The sequence below is a fragment of the Natrix helvetica genome (assembly GCF_964273705.1).
Source record: "Natrix helvetica genome assembly, chromosome: 5".
NCBI classification, from domain to species: Eukaryota; Metazoa; Chordata; class Lepidosauria; order Squamata; family Natricidae; genus Natrix; species Natrix helvetica.
In genome coordinates this window covers 55742918-55761126 of record NC_138551.1, presented here as the reverse complement: position 1 = coordinate 55761126, position 18209 = coordinate 55742918, and the positions used below count along the sequence as shown (strand labels likewise).

At 38.6% G+C, this 18209-nt stretch overlaps 1 protein-coding gene across 6 annotated transcripts in view; it reads right to left on the bottom strand.

Annotated features, from left to right (window-relative positions):
• The window catches only part of ADD3 (adducin 3), a 93151-nt gene extending 77272 nt beyond the window's left edge, over nucleotides 1-15879 (bottom strand). For 2 of the 6 annotated variants that reach the window (XM_081955808.1, XM_081955809.1), the window contains exon 1: nucleotides 13423-14024. The gene's annotated coding sequence lies outside the window, so the exon portion shown is untranslated. Of the gene's footprint in view, nucleotides 1-13422; nucleotides 14029-14175; nucleotides 14309-15744 lie in introns of those variants that run through there. The other 4 variants (XM_081955810.1, XM_081955811.1, XM_081955812.1 and 1 more) reach the window with 4 other exon arrangements.
• Nucleotides 15880-18209: the final 2330 nt, after the last annotated feature.

Genomic DNA, 18209 nt, shown 5'->3' with positions numbered 1-18209 from the left:
AGAACAAAATCAATGGCCCTGATGTCTAACAGATGTTTAATGGCCTGTCTCATGAGCTTGCATTGAAATTAGATTCCTTGACGGTGGAAAACACCTGAAATGATTCGAGGGGAGGGAAAGAAATTCCAACCTAAGGCCAAACCTCACCATGCTGAGGACCCACGCATCTGAGATGATGGAATCCCAACTATCCGCAAATAGTGAGAGGTGCCCACTAAGGGGGGGGGAGGAGTTGAGCCCGATTTACTTGCCCTGGCGGAAGACACAGCCACCCCCTCCTCGAAAGGACCCTTTGTTCGGATACTGAAACCTACACCTATCCCTTGGGTATTGTCTCTCTACCTATCTGTCTGACTGGGAGGGAAAATACCTGTTTTGTTGAGTATCCTGTTCAGGTGGACGATAAGATGACCTGTGGAAGTATGGCACGCCTGAACTTATAGTAACCATATCAGTATGGTGTGATTAAAGAAGGACGCTGAAGCAACCGGCCACCTTAATGATCCAGGCTGCCAACTGAAAGGTTTTTGGGAGGGTTAGCTCCGCCTTCTTGCCCTCTGCCTTCAGGTTATCTCAGATGTCCCCAGTCACTAAGGAAGTAGAGGAAGCTAAAGCCGTCACTGGTGGATCTATGAAAGGGACTTAAAGAGGTTAGGAGGAAAAAGGCCCGTAAAGGCGGGGGGGTCCTGAACTGGGGGTGGGTGGGTGGTCCTCATCATCTGAGAGGTCAAGATCTCTTTGAGCCTCCTCCCCCATGATGGATCCCTCATACACCAGCGAGGGAGACAATGGTCTACTCCTATGTGTTGCAGCAGGAGCAGGTTGGTATAGACAGCCTCTAGGAGCGCCAGAGGGTTCTCCCGAGACTGAAGGTGAATTTCGTTGTTGCAGGCCGGTGGCTATGCCATGGAATATGGCTTGGATAATCAGCAGCTTGAAACTCTCTGGGATATTAACCATATTTGCAGAAAATTGGCTACGCCTAGGAGTAGGTTCAGCAACTGTTGCCTGTGGAGCTAATTGAGGCCTAGTTTGGCTTGCCACCAAAACTGGTGCTAGGCATGCAAAGGGATCCTCCTGGAAGTCTTCTGGGTCCCCAGAACACATGGGGGGGGGGACAGAAATATATCCTGATGTTGATTAGGGATTTGTGGGGAGACTCAACTATCAGGGATCCCATATAAGAGAAACGTGACCTAGCAGGGGAAGGGCTATGTCTACGTTCTGTTTCTCCCTTTTTCTCTCAGCCCTGGTTATCCTCTTATCAATCACTTTGTCTCTCCGGAGCGCATCCCTTTTTAAGGCCTCGAAGGGCGATCAGAGGCCAAAGCTTTCTTCCTCTCCAAGGTAGTAGGCCTTGAAGAGTGCCCCCTGAAACTCCTCCCAGTGATAAGGGGCGACTAGTTGCAACTCCGCAACTCCAAAGATCGCAATCAGCAAGCAACTCGAGGAGCCTCTCCACGATCTCTGCACCCCCCCCCCAATCGTCACAATTGCCATGTGTGCAGGGAAGCAGCTCCGGTGATCCTCCTTTCTGTGCCGAGCTCACCACATGCTCAGAGAATCTGCTGCAGCTGAAGAAGAGGCTGTCTCTGATTTCCGGGAGATCGTGCCTCACATTTACTGGCTGTTAAGGCTCTCTGCACTCTGGAGAGACCTCACTGGCCGCCGATACCCAGTGATGCTGCTCAGCTCCACATGGCCTGCAGAGCTCAATTGGTTGCCGGAACAGCGGCTCAGGCTCTCCCTGAAGATCGCTGCAACTTAGAGGTCTGTGGACAGTGGCAAAATTGAACTGCCACAGCTAAGTGAGGTTTTCTAGTGGTTCTCAATCTTTTCTTTATTATATGGTCCCTTTAAATACTTTTTGTGGCAACGGACAATGACAATAGATCCCCAAGACGTTAACTCAAGATTTATATCATTAATATTTATTCAAGGCTACGTGGACCCCGTGACATTGTCCCCTGGGATCTACGGACTACAGGTTGAGAACCACTGCACTATGCTATTGCCTCTGATTCAAATGTAGCAATTACTAAACAATTCTCCCTTCATTCTCAATCAAAAATACTTGTTATCAGAAAATCACTTTACTAATATCACAATATATACCAGGTGATCTGGACATGATTAATTTTAATTTAGTTCCAAACAAATTACAGGGAGAAAGGAAACCTGATGTTTAAAATGGATTCCTGGCTGCAAGTAAATGTAGCCTAGGAAGGGCACATGTGTTGTTCATCATACTACTTGTTCATTATGCCAAGAACTTATGAGCAATTTCTTTCATACTTGTCTATTGAATAAAAAACCAAATGTTATTAATTCAAAGATTCTTCAAGCAGCCACAGCTTGTTTACAAATATGTAAGGCTGACAGAGGGTGGGTAATCAAATGTCATTTCATTCATCATGAAAATAATGCTTCTAAAAATTTCAATTTCTTTCAATTCCAATGTAATTTGAAAAAACAGAAGATTATTTCATCATCAATTATAAAAGATAATCTGCTAACATACAGGAAATAATACAATTTCCACCTGGTGGATTTTACATTTTACCAGCTTTCTATCTATTAATGTTGTAACAAATTAAATGTTTCTGATCTGAAATACATTGTTCTCAGTAGCAATAAAAACTAAAAAAGGAGAGGGGGAAGCCAAAATCCCAACAAAGGAACAGACAAGTAGAAAAATTCACTTTGTAGTTTTTAAGTTAAAAGCAAATCATTCCTTCACAATTGCGCCCCTCCCCCCCCAAAAAAAGCATTGATGTATCATCACAAGTCATGGTTGACATTATTTTACTTTTATAACAAGCAATACAGTGTCATGTTACCATATAACAGTGCTTCTCAATTATTTTCTGTCATGCCCCCCCAGGAAGAAGAAAACATTTCGCGCCCCCCGCGCGACTGTAAATAGTATCATTTGTCTATAAAATTGTTATAAGTACACCTCTGCATAACACTGTATCCTTAACGTATAAGAGAATAAAAAAAGAAAGAAATGTGGATCAATTTACAACAAAGAATAGCTTTATTAACTGTAGCAGAAGAGAGAGAGAGAGAGAGAGAGAGAGAGAGAGAGAGAGATAGAGAGAGATTATATCTCTCTGAATAAATATTCAGAAGAATCTATCCACTATAGATTATTGCTCTTTGCAGAATTACTATAGCTTTGTGTCCAAGCGTAGTTAGTTTAGCACTGTTTTGATAAGGCCTAAAAAGTGGAACATGAATACGCTTAGGATTGTAGATATAAAACAAAGGGAAAAGAATGAACTTTCAGTTTTGTTCAAATAGTTACATATGCTCTGATAGAAAGACATTACCACTTTCAAGGACAAAGTTCTCTGGCTTCCAAACTCCAAAACTCGGCTGCTGAGTCTTCCAGCAGCGGTGGCTCTAGGAGGGTGCTTTATGGTTGTGGGCTGGCTGCTGGAAGACTCTCTGTCTGGAAGACTCTATATCCAAAAGACTCTCTGTCCAGCAGCCAGCCCACAACCATAGAGCGCACTCCTAGAGCAGCCACTGCTGGAAGACTCGGCAGCCGAGTTTTGAAGTTTGGAAGGTGGAGAAGAAGTTATGCTCGTGAGCGTGGTCACCTCATGGCAGCTTCGCTCCTGACAGTCAAACGAGATCGAACGAGCCCCCCTTTACGGAGCCTCGCACCCCCCCTGGGGGGCGCGCCCCACTATTTGAGAAGCACTGCCATATAGTAAGTTACAATATGTCAAAGGACATTCATTCCAATTTATCTATCTGCAAGTTTGACTATCACATTTTCACTTTTCATGTTTCAGTAATGCAATGAACAAACTTTTTTTTAAAAAAAAACTATCTTCTGAGCAAGCACAGAATGTAGCACTTTTTAAATCACTGATCCCCAAGGTTGCGCAACCCATGCTGTTTATAAACTCTTCAAGGAATTCTAAATAAAAGGAATTACCAATGCTATTCACTCAGATCTATTTACATGTATCAGTACAATACTTTTGTACTAGTTCAATCTCTGTGTTCTCTAAAAGAAAATAATACTTACACGACGAATGTTTTCAAGCACAATACTGCAATGGTTAAATGCTTCTGATTAAGAGCTGTTAACCTACTCGGATGATACATTTTTAACATTATACCTCAATATTGTTAAGGAGGTTGTGGCTGTAATAACACATTTTAATTTCAATATTTCTTTATATAATGTATTCAAGACGTTAACTGCAATCCCCTGGTTGAGCACATGCCGAGCAATCAGAGCAAGGATGATTTAAATTCTTATTTTGCATAGAACGAAGGATCTACATATGTCATTGCTGCTAGATAATATGAAGAGAGAGAGAATACGAATTGTCTGTATTTTGAAATATGCAAGATCCCAGACTGAAACATGAACAGTTCAAACAAACTCACCTGTTTTTTGACACTGATTTACACTACACTTGAATTAAGTATATAAAACAATAATATGCAATTTCTCTCCAGAGGCAGCAGTGAACAGGTTCAGTAACTACTATAATAAAAAGATTACCAAGTTAAAGAAGGTATCAGTTCCTAGTCAATTCCTAGTGACCACATTGTTCAGTTTTCCTAGATCTGCTATACAAGTGATTTGTTGCTGCTTGCTTCCAGGATGTTTATTTACAATTCCCAGCCTAACCCACTGTTCTGCAATTGTTAGGTGGTTCCCTATACAATTACCAATCAAGTCCGACCCTGCTTATCTTCCAACAGCACCAATCAAAAAGGTGCTGCCACCTGTTGAGGCTATATCTATAAAAAAGTAGTATTTTAAGCACAAGGAAGTTAATGTTAAAAATAAACATTATGACATGTAAAAGTATTACGATTAGTAATTCAAAATGTATGTCAATGATTAACAGCTATGACAATTCTAAACTATTAGCAAGCCAATTTAAATTGAGTAATAAAACATTAACAAAATTATGAGAAATATATTACAATATCCCAATGTTATAGGTTAACTGATAATAGTAAAATTTGGAAGAAATTCATGAAAAGTTATACATCTTGAATTTGATAATTTATTTCATAACTGTCAACTTTTTCTTTTTGACTAACATACCTTTGTAAACTTACCTTCTCTCCTTCCACCTGGTCATGTCTCAGCATGACATACTATTAAATTACCTGACTTCCTATACCTGGTCTTCTTTCTCTTTTTTCAGCCGTTCCTATCAATATTCCAGCAAGGCATATCCTACTGCTTCACATCTCCACTGTTCCCAGTATCATCCCTCCATTCCCTCTTGCATTAATGGTGGCCATTTTCTTGAATGCATTTTCCAAACTCAGCAGACTCAACCATATCCCACATAAATTGAAAGTTTGATGTATTTTCTGCACAAAAGTTCCAGTTAGTAAAGACAATAATGGACAGTAGTACTGTCCATTAGTACAAGTGCCATAAATTCTGGCATCAAAAAAACTTTTTTTGTTACCCCAAACATAAAAATGCAAAATTTCTTAATGTGACTATGTGCACAAATTCAGAGGAAAAAAAATATTGTTTTCTTCCTAAAAGTTTTATTTTTTTGCAGTTGATATTCCTATTCCCTACAAGACAAATAACTACCTCAAAACCTAATTAAGATTGGAATAATTAACATCCAAGTCATTGCAGTCAAATGCCTAAATGACTCTAATTGTGTGATTCTAACATAACAATGAAAATACAAACCTATAGTAATACAAAAAAAACCCAATATTTAATTTGTTCAAGAAATGCATATACACGATAAATACTATAAGTACATTTTATTTGGAAATAGCGATGTTTGTGGAATAATTTCCATCTAGTGAAATAAACTGAGTTGAGAAAATAGCCATTATTCACATAATTTACAATTGTTGAGAGAGAGAGAGAGAGAGAGAGAGAGAGAGAGAGAGAGATTCCTAGAGAAAAATTCGTTATACTGAGAGTTGATTTTGAAAAAAATAAACTTTTAATACTATTAATTTTGCAAAAATTAAACACAAATGAACATAAGTTTTATAAAGGCAGCATAGTTTACAAATTATTTCTTCTTCAATATTGGTTGGGCTGATTATTAAATTAACATACTGTTATCAAGGGCTTGTTAACTCTCTTTTTAATATTAAGATCAAAATTAAAGTACAAAAAGTGACTCTTTCCTCTCTTCTTATATAGGGAGTGAGTTGGCTCAGGAGAATAAGTCAGTTTGACATACATTAAACACCACCCGTTTCCATTTCTCATTTTAGCTTATGATATGATGGAAGTTACAAATATCCCAAAAACAGAAGACTGCCTGTTTTAAGCCTACACTTTTATCAACTGAAACATGAAAACACTGGAACTCAGTGTTTTGAAAACTATTTTTATATTAGAAATGTTTTAAGATAATTCAACATTTAATTATTTGCAGGCATGTATATTTATATGAATACATATATCTTAGAAATTTGTCTATACTAACAAGTGTCATGATTTCCAAATATTCCCTCAAGATCACGGCTAACCATGAAATTGTCAGTTATCAAGGAACTCACAGGTTCCCTAGAATTTATTTGGAAAGTTGACTAGACTCTAGAGGGCTTCAATTTAGTTTTTCTCTACCACCATCAACAATTATTTTCATTTTAGAAATATCAGCAAGGTATACATTCCTTCAAATTAAACAATAAGAAAATTATATCTGGTTTATTTTTACTGTGAATTTACAGTACCACCCTTGATGTGTATTAGGAAAAGGTATATATCAGGTACCTACACTATGAATGAATAGAATGCACAAGTATAAAACATTGAAAGGATAGATTATTTCTATATACAACTTTAATATCTAAAGCAAGCATATTTGATTTTGTACTTCAAACAGACTCTTACAATTAAGCACTATTTTATTAAAGGCAGGTGATATTGTTAACCAATATTTTGTACAACAGGTTCTTGTGAAACCTGAAGCTAAAATATATTCAAAGGTCGCCTTGTATAAGAGAGGGATTTATTTTCTCTTGTAAAATCTCAGTTTAAGTAGCTTAGATTCAATATATAATTTTATTCAGTACTGGTATATTTCAGTATACTAGTCACTGGAAGCAGTATATAATTTATATTACAAGAGTGGAAAATAAGATTATGTGTTTTGTATGTTTAATGCCAGAATTCTACATGATGGGAAAGCTTCACTTCAATTTACTATTTTGTCTTTATCTTTAAAAAAGGCAATGCAAACAAATTCTACCCAAAAAATTTCAAGTCCTAAATGCTGAATTATGTGGGCTTTAAAAAGCATTTAGCACTTTAACTTTACAGAAGTCAATCATTCTTTATTCTAATATTGATGCAAACATGTTAATAATCTAAATGTTTATTCAAGGCAGCTAAAAATTGTTGAGTGAGTGTGAGTGTATGTGTGTGTGTTGGAGAGAGGGGGGGGAGGGAGATAAATTTGTTATACCGGGCAGATTGCAACAACAAAAAGTTTTATTATTATTTTTCTTCACAAATAATATTTAAAATTTCAAAGATGACTATCACTTAGGGCAGCGATGGCGAACCTTTTTTGGCTTACGTGCCACAAGTGGGGGGAGCGCAGGGGGGTCGTGTGCGGCTGTGCCACACCCATAATGCAACATGCGACCCCCCTAGTGCGCATGCGTGCACAACGCGCAACCCCCCCCCCAATTTTACATGCTTTTTTCGCCCTCCCCAGGCTCCAGAGGCTTTATAGGAGCCTGGGGAGGGCGAAAAGAGCCTCCCCTGCCCCTCCCCGGAGGCTTCAGGGACCATCCGGAGGCTTCCCTGAAGCCTTCGGAACGCTTAAAACCACCCTCCGAGCAAACCGGAAGTGACTTCCGGGTTGCTCGGAGGGTCGTTTTAAGTGTTCCGAAGGCTTCAGGGAAGCCTCCGGACGGTCCCTGAAGCCTTTGGAACGCTTAAAACCACCCTCCGAGCAAACCGTCTGGACAATCCCTGAAGCCTTCGGAATGCTTAAAACGACCCTCCGAGCAACCCGGAAGTCACTTCCGGTTTGCTCGGGGGCTGGTTTTAAGCGTTCCAAAGGCTTCAGGGAAGCCTCCGGACGGTTCCTGAAGCCTCCGGGGGGGGGGAGGCTCTTTTTGCCCTCCCCAGGCTCCTATAAAGCCTCTGGAGCCTGGGGAAGGTGAAAAATAGCTTTTAAAAAGGTGAACTCAGCTGACAGGGCAGCGCCTCGCGTGCCCTGACAAATGGCTCCGTGTGCCACTTGTGGCACGCGTGCCATAGGTTCGCCATCACTGACTTAGGGTATTACTGTGCACTTATAGTTGATGTATAATCGAGTATCACAATCTTAATCTGAAACTCCCTTTTAGCATATCATATTGCTGAAAATATGAATGAGTGCTACAATCTTTTATGACCATAACTTTCCTGAAAGATCTAGAATGGATTAATAAGTCACCTTAAGATTTTTTTTGTTTGGTAAGAAATGCAAACTCAGACACTGTGGTTCATTAACCATGATTTATAGTTTAGCTTTGTGTGAAATAAACCATTATGTCTTATTCAAAAATGTTAAACTACATTAAGTACAATGTCTAAGTTTAGCCCTGTTTTCTTGTTCTGGCACCCAGAGAATATGAATATATGATACATCTCCCATTCATTATGTCTGCAAATATGTAAATAGGATACTTAATGTGATTCCTTTACAAATATGCACTGTTCTCACAGAATTATACTTTCTGTCTCCAATCAAACAAATATGGAGGTTCTGATAAAAATATAATTTCAATTTATTGTATGTCTTAAATGGCATAAATAACTTTTAAAACAAATTAAAAATGTAAACATGTATCAAATCTTAAATCTGCGCATTATATAAAAATAGTACTTTTCACGTATCTTCTTCCTCTTTTGTAACAATAAAAGAAACTATTTAAGATAGCTATGAGTGAGTTATTAGTGGAAGAAGCAGTGAAAGTTTTTCTCGCTCTCTTTGAGATCTTATTTTGAAGTCCTTTATCACTATGCTTTACATTATTTAAGGACTTTTGATAAAGACTGGCTGTCCACATCAAAACCAATTGCATACCATCTAGTGAGACTGAGACATTGTGGCTGCCCAGTTTAGAAGTCTGAGAAGCAGATACATAACCTGTTCTGCATATGGCCACAACTGCATCAAAGCAAGTGTACAGCTTTACAGTGCTGTCAACACTTCTTTAACTGATGAACGTATTTTCCAGGGACCATGGAGCTACTGGGATAGCACAGGAAAAATGCAGTTTCTCTAAGAGCCACTGATTAGCAATTCACTCACCCACGGCACCCACGGCCAAGGCACTTTTCTCCCTTCAGATTAAAAAAGTGCACATCCTTCTCATGACCTGGCTGAGTTTGAAGTGTTGCTCATCATTTTCCATCTTTCTTGGATAAATATAGCCTGAGTGAAGTAATCTAGGTCCTGATAAACTTCATGTTACATCACTATAATGTAATTCTTTTGTCCTATTTCTCTTCACGAATGAACTCTGAAAAAAATATGCACTATCAGAAAAACCACTGCTTTTTTTGCTGGTTTTATTAACTGTTGATTGGTGTTATGGGATATGTTTAGGAAAAGATGGGAGACTATGGAATAAGGTTTGGCCTGTGGCAGGAGAAGAAACAGTGAGAAAGTGTATGCCAATGTATTACTTCTCCATTACACATTTTTAATAAAAAATATAAGAAGTCATGTGCAACAGCATAGCCGAAGCTAGGGGAACTATCTACTTGCAAACAACAATAACAGGTAAAACTGGCAAAGTATTGTTTCTGAAGATTTTTTTAAAAAATCAAGACCTTGATATTTGAATTTGGTACCATGCTAACACGTAAGATGTTTCAAGTTTTACATTTTATATTTGAAAATATAGAATTTTCTAAAGACTACCCAACCCATAAAGCTGAAAGATTTCAGACATTACATTACAAATAAGATTCTCAGCATTATGAACAATATATAATTCATGAAATATAACTTTTAGCTATCTTTAAAAGTTCAAAAATATACATTACAGAACCTGCCATTTATGCCTGCTCAGCTGCTTAACTGTTATTTTTTCTTATGCTAGTGAAGTAATAAATACTAGTGAGAAACCTGTCAGGAACAGAACAATCACAGAACGATTCATCCTTTGCCATTCCCTCCCAGTTTCCATCAAACAATAGTGGACACCTGCAGAGAAAAGATGAATGCCATATTTTGGCCAGCAGCCAATGTCATGGGTTTGAACATCTGCAGGATTGCATCTGCAATGTAAATAAAAGAATCTGGATTCACCACAGTACAAAAATTGGCAGCTTGAAACTATGACAATCACAGATTCTTTTTAAAAGCAGCAGTTTAAACTGTAAAAAATACATATTTGAAGATGTGCTATTGCTGGCAAGATTCCATGTCATGATGGAAAACCCAAATGCATGTTTTCTGTAGAAACAAGTTCTTCATATTATGATAATAAATGTATTATAACCCAGTATACACAGAGTATTTTTAAGATACTCTCACTTTTATTCCAAGGGTTCCCAAAGCTATCCTTATTTGATGGAGTTCTCTTAATATTTCCAACCGGTAAAACATAGGGAAGACACTGTTATGAAGGAATCCAAAAAGTGGCCCATGCAATGGAACTAAATGTAAACTAAACATCTCATATTAAACATCTTAAATTTCTATTTGGATGTTTTCAGCTAGGTAGTGTTCATTTTTAAAATTAAAAGCATGTTATCATAATGTAGAACATAAAGATAATAAAGGAATGTGATTTATAGGCCTTGGCTTCTGAAAAAGTTGTATGTGTGTTTTTAGCAAAGTTCAGGCTGTAAAACTATGTGTCTCAAACTTAATTTATATCTCTACAATAGAGAAAACAAAAAATGTAGTTCACACAGCCTCTCTCTCTCTCTCTCTCTCACACACACACACAGACACACACACGCACACAGAGAGAGAGAGATATCTTTCTTTTAACCTACAGACATATTTGACCTAGCCTAGGATCATTGTAATTTTTGAATTACTGTTTAAATATATCCTGCTTGTTAAAATACAATAGAAATAATGTATATCATGGTCCAAAATACACTCTTTGCAAACAGAAAATTGTTTATCAGAATAAATCACAGTTAAGATGTATATTGTAAGTACAGCACATGAGTCTACTGCAGACTGATAACTTATAAACTAAAATAATAGAGGCCTAAAACAACAATTAGCTAAATACAGGATGAACACTCTGTTTTATATTTTCATGTTAATTGATAAACTAAGCTATTTGACAATATTTTTATAACACTGAAATATATGGCCATTTGATACTTTCTCATTCTCATTATCAATTTAACAATGATTAAACTTTTTTTGTTTTTACCTAAGATTGCAGAAAAATAATATTTCAAATACTTCACAAGATGAAATATATGAAAAATATTGCGTAAGTCTGTAGCTTTAACTTGGATAACTCTTTATTAAATAACATAAAGAAAAGAAACTAATGAGTTTTGGTTCTTTGAAAGTGATTTTTCATTACCATCTTCAACAAAACATAGAAATCAGCATTTGGTGTTAGTTTTGCAGAATAAAATGTTATTTTATTATGTAAACTAAGTCCCTATAGTTATTTTCAACTCTGTATGAAATATTACACTGTATTCCAGAAGTTTCTTTTGAGAGCAGGCAACAGAATTTCAGTTTTAATATGTGCCAGTGTGCTTACAGTAAAAAAAAAAAAGGACAACAAAGGTTATTTTATCTATCTTACCTTATCTCTTATTTCCCCAATACTGAGAAATACCTTTTCAGGGGGCAAGAAGGAAAATAAATGAAAACCAGGCACCCTTTTTTGCAAAAAACAAACATTTCATTAAATACAATCATTACAAGCTCTGGCATATATAAAAAGCTGATTTTTTTTTGAAAAGTCACAAAAGACAGCCTCTTATGAAATTTCACCCTTTGTAAGAAGCTAGCAAATGTATAGTACTGTACAACATGTTAAAAAGGAAATATATATTATTCAAACACTGAGATCTAGAAAAAGTAATTGGGAAAATATTTATATAGCATTTTCACACTATTGTGTTCCAATATAGAACATTTAACTTACATTACTTACAAAAATCAGACGTACTGTAAAATCTATCAAGTTGCACTGACAGATCTGAGGTACAATATGCTATGTTTATATGAATGTTCCATTAGATATAGCAGGGCCTACTTTCAAGGAAAAAGGGTGGAGACACTACAAATGATTGGTACATAAATGTGCTAGCTTTCACTTGGCAATTAGTGCATCTATCTTTGCTTTTCTAAAAAGGGCTTCAGCACCAAAGTCATATATGTGCAGAGGTATGTTGGCCAATTACATATTCCATAGGAATTAAGCATGAACATTACCTAGCATCCTCTCTTCCATTATTTAACAGTATATTCCAGAAACAAAAGTGCAGGAGAAGCTAAAAGGATGTAAACAGTGCATTATGTATAAATAAGAAGTAAAGCATCAATTGCCACTGTATTCCAGTTTCCTGCAGCAGGACAAGGGAATATCAACAGGAAAGGTAGCAAAAAAAAATCCACCTCACAGGTAAACATAAAGGCACTGGGTTTTTAGTACATATGGACCACAGTGAAACATTGTAGCCCAGTTACAAAATAAAAACTTTATGAAGGTGACTCCAAGTGTAATCACCACCTAAAACCTAAATTACAGTGATCAAGGCAGCCATTGCAATATCCCCAAATCTAAATAGCAACCCCAGTCTTAAAAGGCCTGCATGCTCTTTCACATAATTACTAAAAAGAAACGACCTAAAATTGAACTCTCCCAAGCTCTGCAAAACGGTATTAAGAATAATCATGAATCAGAAGAGTCTCTACTAGTCTCACCATCTAAACTTCGTAGCAAAACCTAAGCGAAGGTGACTACATAGTTAGTTAAGCAAATGGCTCTTACTCTGCCGATGGTTTATGAACTCCCCCCCCCTTCGTCTTCCATCCTTTAAAAACACGAACTTCTCTCAGGAAGGAATACTCAGCCAGTCCCGCATATATTCAGCTCCTTCTATTTGCAAATAAGCCTCCCAGCAGCTCCTACTCTTTGCCATGGAAACTCCTGCATTCGCTTTTATAAACCCACATTCCCGACTCTCTTTGCCTTTGCATTATCTGCTATCCTTCCCCGTCTCTTATTTTTTGGGGGAAAAGCCCTTCCGAGAATCTGTCCTACCCTTAAGATACCTTTCCCTCCAAAAACCACAAACAAAACGCAGTGCAAAAATAAAAACAACCAGCAACAGTACCGTCATGTTCAAACCCCCATTCGGGGTTACTGGCGAGAACCACGGCAGCAGAACCCGAACCAAACCCAGACCCACCGACCCACCCTCCCCTGCTCCGAAGGCCTCACCTATCTCTTCCCTCGGCTGAAAGGGGTGCAGAGGCTGCTTCGTGTTTCCCTCTTGCTGCCTCTGCCGCTCTGGCTGGTTCGCCGGGGAGCAGCACCTCCTACGGAGGGAGGGGAGGGCCGGGCCTGGTCAAATCCACGAGGGGGCGGAGTGGGCCGCTCAGTGGCTGGCAGGAAGGGGCTCGCGGGTTGGACTGAATGGCAGCGCCCCTTCCGCCCACACCGGTTCCCGGCCTGGGGTCCTCGTTGCAAACTCGGCTCTATTCTCCAAGGGGAGGGATGGAGGGAGAGAAGGCGGGGCGGAGTGAGGAGGGAGGCGGCCCTCCACGGAGATGAAAGGTTTGGGGCTTCAAGACCTTCTCCCGCTTCGCAGCCGGAGGAGGGAATCGGCTCAAAGCGGCGGCTTCTTATCTCCCCGCAGCCACGGACGACGCCTCAAGGCGGAGACTCCGAGACCAGCGAAACTGAGAGTGCTCCTCTTGGGGCGCGCCGGCCAGCAGAGCGTCTTGCTTTTCCCCGCCGCGTCCCTCATTCGCTCATTTCGCCAGGATGTGGAGCCCAGTTCCACGCCCTTTTTTGCCAGATACTCTCTGGGCTTCAGCTACATCGACCAGGGGCGGGGGAAATATGTTCGCACATTTTTAAGGCGGGGTGGCTGTCGCAGGTCGGGCATCTCTGCGCCGAACGTTAACCCTCCAGAAGTGGAACGCGCGTTAAAAAAAAACGGCCGTTATACCTTGGATCGTTCAAACTCACATGGCCCTCGCGGTCCTTGTTCTTGGTCCGCTGCTCCGATATCGACTGTAACAAAATGGCTAGGATAATGGCGGGTTCACACATGCAGTTTGGGCTCTCTCGCGCTCTCTTTTGCATTGCACTGCCTAGCGTGCACTCCGAAATTTGCCAGCGTGCATCTTGCCCCAGTCTAGCAGGCGAGCACCGAGCCTACAAACAATCCCATTCCAAAGCAAAGAAACCCATAAAATGGGGATTTTTCTGTTTACTCCCGGTAAGTATCTCAAAAACTCTTCATATGCACCAAGCAGCTCTCCGCATCTGTTCGATTCCTTTTTTCTTTCCGCAGCCATGCCTCGGTGCCGTTTAGTTCAATAACTACTAATGTTTTTGCGTTCCATTGATAATAAAAATGTGGATTAGAATCATTTTTCTAATAAGTACTATGCATAATCTTAGCCATCTCAATATTCGTTAAGTAATTTAAATAGGCTTCAAAAAGACAACTTCAGTATGTGGCTTGAAAAATCATTCAGGTTGAGTTCATATTAACTTTTTTCCCTACTTTAAAAAGCAAGCTTCCTTCTCATATTATCCAATTCTCATATCTGCAATCACCTGCTTCATCTATTCAAGCTAGGCCAAAAGTGTTTACTCAAAAGTAAATCCTACTATGATAAGGGTTACTCCCATGCATTCAGGGCAAAGAACTGCACCCTTAAAAAAAACTACATCTATGCTGAAGAACCTAATTATAATGCTATTCAGTAATTTCCACTTATTTCAATACAACTTTGGCGACCAGTATATACAATATCTAATAGTAATTTATGCTTACTTGAATGGGAATTACTTACAAGTAAACATAGTTTTGTGATATAATTGTAAATTTGTGTTTAAAGTTTCACATTTCTCAATATATCATAAGAACTTTTTTTCTTATTTTTTTTAAAGAAACAGTTTCTATTTCCCAGATTTTTCAGCATGTACATATACACTTAAGATGCTTTCCATTTCTTTCAAGCTGCCACTCAACTAATCAGGCACACCCACATCACGTTCAGTACAGTCTATTTATACATGTATTTTCCTTCTCCAATATGTAAATATTTTTTATACTTCTAAGGTTGTTTCCCAGATGACAAAGGTGAACCTTTAGAAAAATATTTCCACAGTTGCAGTCTCATTCCCTCAACTCTTGTCACATTAATTTATCATCTTCATAAGCTTTTGCATTCAGAACTAGTGTTACTGTTTTAGAATGTGGGGATTTTGCCAACTTCATTATGGCAATAAGTCATCTGTTATTTGCCGTGATTGAATCTCCCTGGAAAGGAAGAGGTTGCATACTTCTCTATCATTAAAAGGGAATACACAGTTATAATTACTTCCTTCTTGCATGAAAGTTTGCATTAATTAACTGTACAAAAGCACTCTTGAGGGCAGGGAAAGGGGAGGTGTCTCTTACCATCAGATAATTATCCAAGTCTGCAACCTTTACATAAAAGCTTGCAGCAGATAATGATTCCTGTCGAAGTAATCCTGCTTTTTTTCCCATTCCCATTTTAGAAACTGATAGAAATTCCTTACCAGCTTTCCCAGATTTCCTGTACGGTGTTTTTCCCTTTTTGTAGGAGTGCTAAATCTCACAATGCTGCATAGAGTGGAGAGAGAGAAGGAAGGAGGGAGAGACTGCAGCAGTTCTAAAGCCAAAGGACAGGAAAGTATGTTGCTTCCTAGAGAGGCTCTATATTGCCCCTATGTGCTGGAAGAAGCAAAAGGCATTTTTGCTAAAACTGATTGAGTCATTCCCACTGTTTCCTTCCACCTAGAGTTCAAGAAGCCTTATGAGAAGTACTATATGGACAGAATGGTATAATAAAATTAAAATTAAAAAGATAAAAATTAACTGGATTGTGAATCAAGGCTATTATATTTGATGCATGACTACTCAGACTTGAAGTTTCACTTCATTGAGGGAAAATTATTTTCTAATTTTTAGAACACTACCAGAACTGTACGTCAAAAAATGTTCAAGTCTGCATGAGTCATTGTTATCCTGATTAAATGTGCATTAATCTAAACAAATGTGGCAGTACATAGGGAATACTGTAATATCAAATGCATATTTATTTGTATTTTACATTATTTTAGAAGTTATTCAAGACAACATATCTAATACATATAAGTAGTTTTCACACATTTTATATAATAAGAATACAAATTCATAATTCGTGAATAGGACATAGTGCAAGTCTAGTGGTATCTAAATCAGCTATCCGATATAGAAAGAAAGGAGAATAATAATAAAGAAAAATTATTTCATCCCACTCATTGCAAGAGTTCCATTACTTAATAATCAACTGCAATCTATCACTGAACTCCTAATCTTGTAGAAACAGGGACTTAACAACAGGTTTCTCCTGGGATATGGTGAGATGAGTAAATTTTACTTAATTGAGGACCTTCAAGTACCTATGTGGGGCCCTAAAGGTTACAAGCAGCATTTTAAATTGAACCTAGAAGCTAATAGGAAGCCAACAGGTGCCATTTGCCCATGTTGACAAACTCCAGATGAATGTCCAGGCTTCTGTGTTCTTGATTATCTGAAATTTCAAAGTCAGAATTTCCCAAACAGTAAAATGTACCGGTACTTCTCTTGTAGAGAGGCAGGGTCCAGGAGATGTATAAAGAGCCTTTTAGTTGTGCATTGTTACAATAAATCCATCTTCCCAAAATATAGTTCAAAGTGATGTGTTTATTTTAATGTTTGAATTTTTAGTGAAGGTATTTACATTAGAATTACCCTAAGTGGAATTACTATGGCAAAAAGTTTAGAAACCCGTGTTCTAAGTTGTCCAAGTAAGTATGCTTGGGGCAAGAGTTACTATTGCAAGAACCTCTCATTTTATTAGGATGATAACTAGTGACCAATTAGAATTTGGCAAAGGCCACTCATCGATCTATCTCAGAAATAGCTATGAGTCCAGGATGTCCAGGATGCTGCCCCGTCAAAGATGAAACCAGATCACTTAAACAACCCAAGTTGTTTAAGAAACTGTATTGCAGGGATTCAACCTCAACTTGGATCATATCCAGATCCTGACAGCTTCCAGATACTGACATTAGATATTGACAGCATCTCCCATCTGATTGAAGCTGGCAGTGTGCAACTGAGTATCATCAGCAACCAACAGCAAGTCCAAGTATAGGTTAAATAGCAGCAGAAATGCATAGCTCTGTGGCATAGCTTAATGGAATCACCACCTTACTGATCTCTCCGTCTGTGCCTTCATTGCTTGGAATCATCCACAAAACTGTGTCCTTAATTGTCAAAGCCAGTTTGAAAGAATACCAGTTGCATCATTTCAAAGGCCACTGAAAGATCTAATAGGATGAGGGTCATACTATCTCCAAGTTCATTCACAAGAACAACTAATGCTGCCTACTCCCTGTGTAGAATACATAGGAAAAAAATTCTATACAAGTCTGCAAATTAATTTTAATACTAAAACAAAAGGTATGTTCCTAAACGTTATGCTATTTAAAATATTTATATTCCGACTTGAATAAACTTCAGCACTACAGAGATTGCTAAATTTGTAGAGTTTGTCTGATGCTGCTAAACTGCTTTTTATAATACTATATACAAATTAGCTTTATATTATTGAAGTTATGCTTTCAATTAATAAATGATTAATTTTCCCAGGCACGGTAAAATAGTATGTTTGGTAGCTTTATTGTTTGTTTATTTGTTTATTTATTACTAAACCACTAATCTACCCAGCTCACTGAGCGGATTCTCGGCGGCTTTCATATATTTAAAATATGACATAAAACCTTAAAACAATAAATAAAAACCATACATTTGGACTTCCGGTTCCGGCGGCTACGGCGACAGGCAAGCCTTTGCCTGCTCCCGCTCTCCCGGTGGGCTTCCCCCGCTTCTGGGGGGGCACAGGACGCCCCGGAGAGGTGTCCTGCCGAGGGAACGGCTCGCGGAGGGTCCTGGCGTCGGCGGCGGCTGGCGGGGGCTCCTCCGCTTCGTTCTAGGC